Below are 10,559 nucleotides of genomic sequence, written 5' to 3'. Positions count from 1 at the left end.
AAGCAATTAATCTTCTTGATGCACTTTAAGATATATTTGGTTTGATAGGAAATAAGAAGCAGAAAGCCAAGAGTCATATAGGCATTCAATCACTGAAGAGAGAAAGAGAAAAACAAAAGCTAGTGTAGGGATTTTTAAAAATAAGTGTGCCATTTTCGATATAGATCTTTCTTCCCCATCCCCAAAAACACATAATCATCATGGTACCACACAAAAATAAATTTATTTGTATATCTATTTATACAAAAGTTATGATACCTGAAAGACATGGTATTGGACATGCTTCGACCAAGCAAGTTATCCCCTTTAAGTTTAATCCACATTAGACTCCAAATCCTCTTTGTATTTTTTTTTTCATTTTAGTACTTTTAATTCCCTAAATAATTATGTCATCTCATTGAATCACTCCTAAAACCTACCATTTCCTAAAATTCCTCTTAAACTATCTCCTCCACATAATTTTTCCTAAAGCATCTCTTAAATACTATCTCACATCCTCAATGGACTCTCTCTCTCTCTCTCTCTCAACCTTCTGAGTACATTGTATAAGTTAAACTTTAAAAATTAAAATAAGATAACTCATAAAAGCAAGGTAATAAAAATTAAAACATTGAGGGTTGTGATTCAAAGTTTTAGCCCATGATTAATGTAGTGGTAAAGTAGCTAAATTTCTCAACAAAATAGTCCACTAGGCACTAATGTTCTTCACATTTTGGCTAACTCCATTGGCAATAAGATAAGAATTGTGGGATTTCATACTTTTTAGTTCCAAACTCCTTGAGAAGAAAGTTAGAACTTTATATATCTCTCCGTTTTTATTGCCACTAGTGTAACTATTGTATGCCCTATTCAGATCGAATGGTGTAGGACATGTAATACCTCATAAAAACATCATGAAAATTCCCCATCCCTGCTTAGATGGACCTAATATAAAAATTATCATCTCATTGTATGAAAATTCCCCATCACCGCTTATCATCTCATTATACACACACACACACACTAAAACAAGGAAGTCTATTTTTTTTCTCATTTTTTTAAATTTTTATTTTATTTTATTCCATGTAATTTTCACAAACAACTAATAGATAAAGAAAGGGAGATTTGTTTTTTTGATCTCTAACCACGCAACACCACTATCCCTATTTTCTCTTAAATTATCTCTTATCCTAGTTTATCCTTTTGGCTAAGCACACAACGGGTATAAAGAGGGCATATATGTCCTTTACTCTCACTTCAAAAATTACCCACTTATAACTGTTCAAAAACTGTCAAGGTGTTTGAACCATGAATTATAACTGTTCAAAAACTACCCACTTAATACCTTGATAATTTTTGGATAAATGAATTATAAAAAGTGGTCATAAATTATAAATACTTTTGTCTTAGAGATACTGCCACGTGCAAATGCACATACACGTTTACTAGTATACACACAAACACATTAAAATAAGGTAGGTTATGTAAGATAGCTTGTCCTTTTCAAGTATGTAGAGTTGTGACCTCAGCATGCCTTACCTCACTTTTTTCTCTTATTGTTATTAAGAAACTAATAAAACTCAAAACTCATATAGTGAGCACCTACTTTTTAGGAAGGATATAAAAGTCCTTTGTAAAGCCAATCCTTACTCCAATTTGTTCCTATCCCCTATTTGTCACGTCACACCACTATCTCTCACTTTCCTCTAAATTATCTCTAATTCCTATTTATCTCATAAGTTTTCTAATTTATGAGAGAGTTCTCTACTAAATTATCTCTAATTCCTATTTATCCTTTCCCCCACTTTTCATCTATATCTATCTAAAGAAAGTTCGACTAAAAAAATGTAACAATTATTTAAATATTATAATGAAATTATGAAGAAATTTTAAAATATTTATTAAAAAATAAAAAAAATAATAGATTTAATAAAATTCAGATTATTAACTATCATATATTTTTATGAAATTCATAATGAAATTATGTAATAACAATACAGATTATAATTTTAAGGATTATTCAATTTAATAAATAAATAATATTTGAAAAAATAAATAACAAAATTATTTAAATGTTATTCAAATAATAAAAATTTAACTTTTGAAAAAAAATATTATTTAAATATTTCCATAATTAAATAACAAGGTATTAAAATAGCTAAATAATTATATAACAAAATACTTAATATTATGTAATAAATTTAAAATAAATAAAAGGTAAGTAACAAATTATATTAAATATTTTACATAGTATTCAAATAATTAAGTAACTAAATATTTAACTTAACTAAATTTGAAAGTTAAAATAAAGAAACTATGTAATAAATTTATAAAATTTCTTAAAAGTTGAAAAAAAATTATAATAGATTTCATGCTATTATAATTAATAATTGATGAATGAAGATTTGGCCCGACCTCGTAATCACTCAACACGTGGCAAAAGAAAACAGCTCGACACAACAGCACGCCCAGGGCGCGAGCACCAAAGGGAGGAACTAGCAGTCTGAATTCCCTACCAGCAGTCTGAACTCCCTACAAGGAGCCCAAACTCCCTACTAGGAGCCCGAACTCCCTACAAGGAGCCCGAACTCTCCCTTAGGCCCCGAGCCTCACACAAGGCAAATGACCCGAACTGGCCCGCCTCATGGCAGTTCGGGACACTCCCCTATCCGAATTCAAGACTTCACCTCGCTCACCACTCCGGCACTTCGCCTCCAGGACGCTGAATTGAACAAACGTACCATACCTGACACCGAGGAGGTCCGTATCCAAGGGCGGTGCACCTGACTGACTTGGGATCTGACGCTTGATTCCCAGCTCGTGGTCAACCAGGTTATCTACAGTGATTCCCAGCTCACTATGAGTTCGCGGCATCCAACAAGGTAAGAGCAAAGCACGTAGTTATCTACAGTGATTCCCAGCTCGTGGTCAACCAGGTTACAGGCGAATACGAAGCACGCGAGCTCACTATGATTGCATACTTGGCAAAAGTAAAGGAGGCTCTGCTCAACTTCCAGTCACACTTGATCAAGCAAATCCCGAGGTCAGAGAACACTGGGGCCGACGCCCTGTCCCGGTTAGCCAGCACGAGTCACAACACCATGAGAACCGTGTACATAGAGGACTTACCTCGGCCTAGCATTCTCGGTGGGGCAGAGGAGGTCGCTCTCGTCCTTGAAGCAGAGCCGAGCTGGATCGACCCACTCGCGAGCTTCTTGCTAGATGGAACCCTCCCTGCGGACCGCAATGCAGCCAAGAGGGTACAGCGCCAGGCAGCCAAATACGTCATAATAGACGAACGGTTGTATCGACGGTCCTACACGCTCCCCTACCTGCGTTGCTTGCGACATGCCGAAGCCGAGCTCGTACTCCGCGACACTCATGAAAGTGTGTGCGGCGGACACCTGAGGGGCAGAGCCCTCGCCCAAAAGGCACTTCGACAAGGATACTACTGGCCAACGATGAAAGCAGAAGCCGTCGAGCTCGTCAGAAAAAAAGACAAGTGTTAGAAGCATGCCAATATCCACCATCAGCCTGCTGCCGACCTCAAGTACCTCACCAGTCAATGGCCCTTCGCACAATGGGGGATCGACCTCCTGGGGCCATTCCCGCCAGCAACAGGTGGGAGAAAGTTCCTAGTGGTGGTTGTAGATTACTTCACAAAGTGGATAGAAGTTGAACCTCTGGCAACAGTCACAGCCCGAAACATACAAAACTTCTTTTGGAAGAACATAGTATGTCGCTTCAGGCTACCTCGGGTACTGATCTCCGACAACGACAAACAGTTCGAGGATATGAAGTTCCATGAATGGTGCGAAGATATGGGAATTTGTTAGAACTTCACACCGGTCGCACACCCGCAGGCAAATGGTCAGACAAAAGTAATGAACAGAGCCATCCTCCGCGGACTGAAAGCACGACTAGACCAAGCTAAAGGGTTGTGGGCGGACGAGCTACCAAGTGTTCTATGGGCTCATCGAACTACGGAAAAAACCACCACGGGAGAGACCCCCTTTAACCTCACCTACGGCACCGAAGCGGTAATCCCGGCGGAAATCGAAATACCTACACTGCGACTAGAAGCATATGACGATCAGACAAACGGAGACGAGTTAAGCACCAACCTTGTCCTACTGGTAAGGTAAGAGACCTCGCACACATCCGAACAGCGGCCTACCAGCAAAAAGTAGCTCGGTACTACAATGTCAGAGTAAAGAAGCGGAGCTTCCGCGTCGGCGACTTGGTTCTCCGTAAGATCATGGTACCCAAACCCGGCGTGGGCAAACTCAGACCAAATTGGGAAGGACCTAACAGAGTAAAGAAAGCACTCGGGGGGGCATACGATCTCGAAACCTTAGAGGGTAAGCAAGTACCCCGAGCATGGAACATTGTCAACTTAAGGTGGTACTACCTATAGACCACCAAGCGAAGTGGATAAAATCGCCACCAAAGCCTAAGGGCTAGGATGCCGAGCTAACGAAGGAACCTCAGCATAGGCAAGCAAAGAAAAGTCAGCCAAAGGCCAAACGGAGACAACGAAAACAGGCCGCGCGAGTGTGGTAACCCGGGTAGGAAACAGACCGAACGTATGGTCAGTTCGGCAAATACGTTCAGTTCGGGAGAAAGAACAACCAACACTTAACCAAAAGAAAAGTCATTCCATTTCAAAATAAGGGAGTACATTTCGAAAAAAAAAAATTTACAGGCCCAGAGCTACTTCTTCATTATCGGAAGGCACTTCAACTATACTCGAAGGCCCTGCCTCGCCCTTGGAATCTGGCTCACCATTAGCAGCATTGGCCATCTCCTGAGTTATGCGCGAAGTGGATATGGCACTGATATCGAGCTCGGGGTATGTATTCCGGATCATCCACCGGCTTAGCTTGAAACCTCTTCGGTACGAGTCCACCATTAGGTCGTCAAAGCTCAGCGAGGCGATATACTCATCGACAACCTTCTTCTTGGCATCTTCAATACCTTGAGAAAAGATCTGCGTCCTCTCCCTAATGTCCTCCTGAAGGTATTCGACCTGATGCTGCAAATCCAACCTCAGGTCCGCCATGTGCATCACTACGACTCCCATGGCCTCGGCATCTCTCTGAGACCTCGCCTGCCTAGCCTCTATAGCACGAGCAGCCGCCTCAGCAGCTCGGGAAGTCGTCTCGGCAGCACGAAGAGACTCTTTAGCAGCTCGCGCCTGCCTCGAGCTCCTTTCCACCTGGGCCGCCAAGGCATGGATAGAAGAGTTCACCTACCAAAAAGAAAGAACGAGTGATCAAAAGAACGACAACAAGAAGGATAAAAGCAAAAGAGCTCGATAAAAAGTCTGACTTACCACCATGGCATGAGTAACAGCATGACAGGCCACCTGGTGCAGAGGGAGATCAGTCCACGCCGCGACCTCCACGGGGAAAATGGCCTCCTTACTCTTCTAAAGAGCGTGGGTCGGCGACAACACACTCCTGAATTCCCCTGGGGCCCTCGAGCCCGAGGGCCTAGCTCGCGTATGAGCAGACCCAGAGTAAGCAGGAGCACCAGAGTAGGTGGGAGCCCCCGTGTAAGTAGTCTCAGCATACGGGCCCCCTGCTGCTTCTTGCATTGGAGGAGCCATCTCGGGCTCCCTGGGCAGATCCTCTGACGGGTAGTCCGGTACCTCGGGCTCCGCATCTCGGGGCAGCTCGGCGCGAGTTCGCTTGGCGACTCGCTTCCTCCTCTTCATGCCTTGAAACAAGTGCCCACCACGAGTCCTTCATGAGTCCATCACACCTGCAAAAAAGAGTTCGGCATAAGAAAAAACCAAGAGACAGAGCAAAATAGAACCTCTAAGTAAGGAACCTACTCGAACTCAGGCCGGCCACAATGAGCTTGGCCTTCGTCAAATACTGTTGGCACTTTAGCCCAAGCCGCGCCCATTGCCGGAGGCCCTTCACCGTCTCTTTGTCAAGCGTAACACCGGAGTCAGGGGCGGCCACTCCCCACCCGGTCTGAAACGGCCACCCCAACACACTTCGCACCCCGAAGTAGTCCTGCTTCCACGCCGAGACCTTGTTAGGAAGTTCATGTAAAAGCTTAAAACCCAGGCGAGGAGACAGGTAATACGCCCGCCTACGCCCGGGGAGGAGACCCGCTTGCTTCTTAAGAATTAAGATGGAAGAGAAGATCTCAAAGTCTAAAGGAAAGCCCTGTTCGCAAAATAGGGAGATTGTCCCCACCAAATTACGAATGGAGTTCGGGTGAAGCTGGCCGACCGTAACGCCGAAGTGATTCAAGACCTCAACAAGGAGGGGATGGAAAGGCAATCGCAGCCCCATAGTGAGCTGCTCCCGGAATATCACGATCTCATCAGGACCATGTTCCCAAGGAAAGCTACTCGAAGGTATGAAATAAGTGTACTCCCCAGGCAAATTGTGATAGGTAATAAGGGATTGGAACCCCTCAGGCGTCATGGTCGAGGGGCCAAACTTGTCTAACGTCCGACCCCGACAAGAGGTGGACACCAAACTACCCAAGGCGACTCGACCTACGGGTTCGAACTCTTCCTCGAGCTCTACCTCCGGCTCGCTAGGACTATCAGAGGATGCAACTCGGTTCGTAGAACCTGCATCCGACCCACTTGAAGAATCGTCTGAGCTATTTGAGCTAGACATCGAGGAGAGAAGGTGGATTCCAGGAAGGTACTCACCCGGAAAAAAGCTTGAACAAGACTACGGAAACTTGAACGAGCAAAAACCTTGAACGCGAACTGAAAGCCTGGATGCGAGCTCAAGAGGCAAAGCACAGAAGTGACAAAGGGACTGGGGTTCCCCACTATTTATACCCATAGTGACCGAGAAGCAACAGCACAGATCAAAGCCAATCCGACGGCCCGCAGTCGCGCTGACCGCACGTCCCCTGAGACCGAGACGTGATTGGCGCACGTCTTTCTGAAATTAACAGAGCGCTGGCGCACGTCTTTCTAAAACTGACAAAACGCCAGCGCACGTCTCCTCACATTAAAGGCGGCAGTGACACGTTTTCAAAATTTGAAAAGATGCCTGCTGTCACGTCCCCCCAGTGGTGCGCTTTTTGAATTTTTGAAATAAAGCACGCGCTGTCATGTCTGTCAGCATTTGTAGGCAGGTCGGCGCGTTTCCCGCCTTTTGGGCGCTCGAAGAAACCCAAAGAACCCTGACAACGCACCTCGCGCTATCAATCAACCGAGATTCGAAGTACGGGACAAATCCACCTGCCACCTTGCGAACTCCCCGCTCCAAGGCAAGACCCTTAGCACGAGGAGTGGGGGGCAATTAATGAAGGAAGATTTGGCCCGACCTCGTAATCACTCAACACGTGGCAAAAGCAAACAGCTCGACACAACAGCGCGCCCAGGGCGCGAGCACCAAAGGGAGGAACAACAGTTCGGATTCCCTACCAGTAGTCCGAACTCCCTACAAGGAGCCCGAACTCTCCCTTAGGCCCCGAGCCTCACACAAGGCAAATGACCCGAACTGGCCTGCCTCATGGCAGTTCGGGACACTCCCCTATCCGAACTCAAGACTTCACCTCGCTCACCACTCCAGCACTTCGCCTCCAGGACGCCGAACTGAACAAACGTACCATACTTGACACCGAGGAGGTCCGTATCCAAGGGTGGTGCACCTGACTGACTTGGGATCTGACACTTGATTATACTACTAATTTATTTGAAATTAAAAGAGTTCACTCGTTAGTTCGATTCGATTAGAGATTATTTGGCCAACCAAACTAATTTGGTCCAGTTGGGGAGTTGGTCACTTGAAACTAACTGACCACTAGTGAAATTGGACAACTTGAGTTGTATCAACCAATGTTTTAAAAACTGATTCAGAGGCTATCCCACTTTTTCCACTGATTTGCATGTCATTGGTTCAACCGTTCAGGTCAAATGGTTCAGACCATTCTATCTCATTAGGGGTGATCATGGGTCGGGCTATGCTGGGCTGATTTTAGTACTAATGATAAGTGCATTATCCTAAGCCCACGCCCAACCCAACCCGCACCCGAGCCTAGATTGCAAGCCTAATCTTAGCCCTACACATGCCCAGGCTAGGCTTATGGTTTTTCTAGGCCTAATGAGTAATGAGTTTAGCCTATGACATCAATAATAAAAATTTAATTATTTAAAATTTTAAATAAAATAAAATGTAATACATGCAAAAAAATATGGCACAAGTTGAGGTTAAAATGGGCTTGACTAAGCTTTGGGCTTGCACACAAACAAAGGCATGTGGTTCATTTAATTCATAGAGTTGGTTTGGCTTAGCTTACCTATCATTTTTTGAGTTGGTCGGTTTCATTGATTTGATGAGTGACCTTAGTTGAGATTAATTATTTTTATTTTTTTATTACAAAAAAATATGAAAAATAACATATAAAGTATAAATAATTATTAATTATTTAAAATTTTAATATATAAAACAATTATCTACTCTTACGTATTTCTATTATTTAGCTTTCACTTAACAAAGTCTATGCATCGCACTGGTCCCCGCTAGTATCTTTCTAAAGAAAGTTTGAATTATAAATTTTAATAAATACTTAAATACTATAACGAAATTATGTAATAACTTTAAAATATTTATTAAAAAAACAAAAATAATTAAATATATTTAATAATGTTCAGATTATTAATAATTTTATATATTTTATGAAATTCATAACAAATTTATGTAATTACAATATAAATTATAATTTATAAATTATTCAATTTCATAACTAAATATTATTTTACAAATTTCAATAAAATATTATTTAAATTTTAAATAACAAAATGTTTTACATAACTAAATTTTCAATATCTAAAATAACAAAGTTATGTAATAAATTTAAAAAATTTCTTAAACAAAAAACTTTAATAACTAAGTCATGGTTTAAATATTATTAAAAAAATAAAAAAAAGTAAATTAAACAAAAAATTCTAATTTTTTGGCCTGGCTCGGGCTTTGGGCTTTATATAAGTGCCAGGCTCGGGCTCAAGACCTAGGCCCGATGGTTGAGCCAAGCTTGGGCTTGGGCCTGAGTATATTCTTCAAATACAAAGGCAAAGCCTGACTCGAACCTGGTCCGACCCGGCCCCATGAATAGTTCTAATTGCCATAATCCGCTCCATTTCTCTTCTTCCTTTACTTTTTTCCCCTTCTCCTTCACTGATCTAAAGAATACAGTAGGTCATGGTGGAATATTGGCGAGCACATAGAAGACATGAAGGACTTCCTTGAAGAAAGACTGGTTTTAGTTCGGTTAAACGATTAAATTGACTGAAATGCATTTAAAATTAGTTTAACGGTTTTATACAAGGTTTTTGAACCACCGTTATTAGCACCCGATTTTTGCTTGATCAACCCCCTAAACCCTTTGATTCACCCCGAACACTCGATCAGACCCTTCCGATCACTCTAAAACACCATTAATCCCGAAGAACTCGAATTTCAGCTAAAAACCCTTAGATCCACCATCAAATCTATCTGATACCAATCCGATGACCCCATTCAACACCCATTTGCACCTCAATTCTCAAATTAGACGCCACCATTAGATCCCAAACAACCTAAAGTACCTACTCACAAATTTCAGTTCAAGATTCCTTCATTTACCTTTTCATTAAGCAAAGATTCCATTCCGAGCCTTCTTATTAGCCTAAATCCTCATAACCCAGATTCTCTCGATCTTAACACATCGAAGTCGATCAGACCACACCATTAAAATCTAGATGCACCAAAACACCTGTCCACAAAGCTTTAACTAAAGATCCCTCGTTTACTCTTTCATCAAACCAAGATTCTGTTTCGGATCTTATCAATGACTTGAATTCCTACGGTCTCAACACCCCTAAATCGATCAGACATTTCCACCAAATCCTAGATACTCTAAAATACTCACCTGTAAAATTTCAGCCCAAAATACCTTTGTTTGCCCCTTCATCACACCTAGACTCCATTTTAAGGCTCCATATTGATTGAACCACTACTCTTCCAGATTTGCCAAATCTGGGCCCAGTTGGCCCAAACCGATATTTTCAATCAACTCAAAATGTCCAAAAACCTCATCCTTCCAATTTTTAGTCGGAAATACCTCAATTTACCAATTAATCAAAAATTATTCCGTTTCAGCCAATTACACTAGTTCGTACACACAAAACCCTCAATGCTATCAGACGCACCTCGAACCTCCACATTTTAACTTTTAACCCAAACCCCTCATTATTGGACTAGAATCTTGGTTTGAACCCCATGGATCGACTTTTACCGGAGAATCCAAGATTGCAAAATTATCAAAAACTACCCCTAGATTCCCCAAAAAATACGAACATGCCATCGCCCCCTCTAAAAATCCAACAGTCGCCCTAATTGAGGGATACACTGTTCATCGTCTCTCTTGTTCGAACAAAACCCGAGCGACGACTACAATATCACCGACCATCGATATTTTTTTTCTCTCTCTCTCTCTCTCTTCTTCCATTTCTCCTTCCACTTCAATTTTTTTCCAATTCAAAGAGAGGCACTGTTCACCTTCTTCTACCTCTAGATGCCAAACCAGCGGTGGCGATCGTTTCAATCCTCTTT

Source organism: Nelumbo nucifera, chromosome 1 (assembly GCF_055504915.1).
Source record: "Nelumbo nucifera cultivar China Antique chromosome 1, China Antique-T2T, whole genome shotgun sequence".
Taxonomy (NCBI): Eukaryota; Viridiplantae; Streptophyta; class Magnoliopsida; order Proteales; family Nelumbonaceae; genus Nelumbo; species Nelumbo nucifera.
This window is presented reverse-complemented; position numbering follows the sequence as displayed.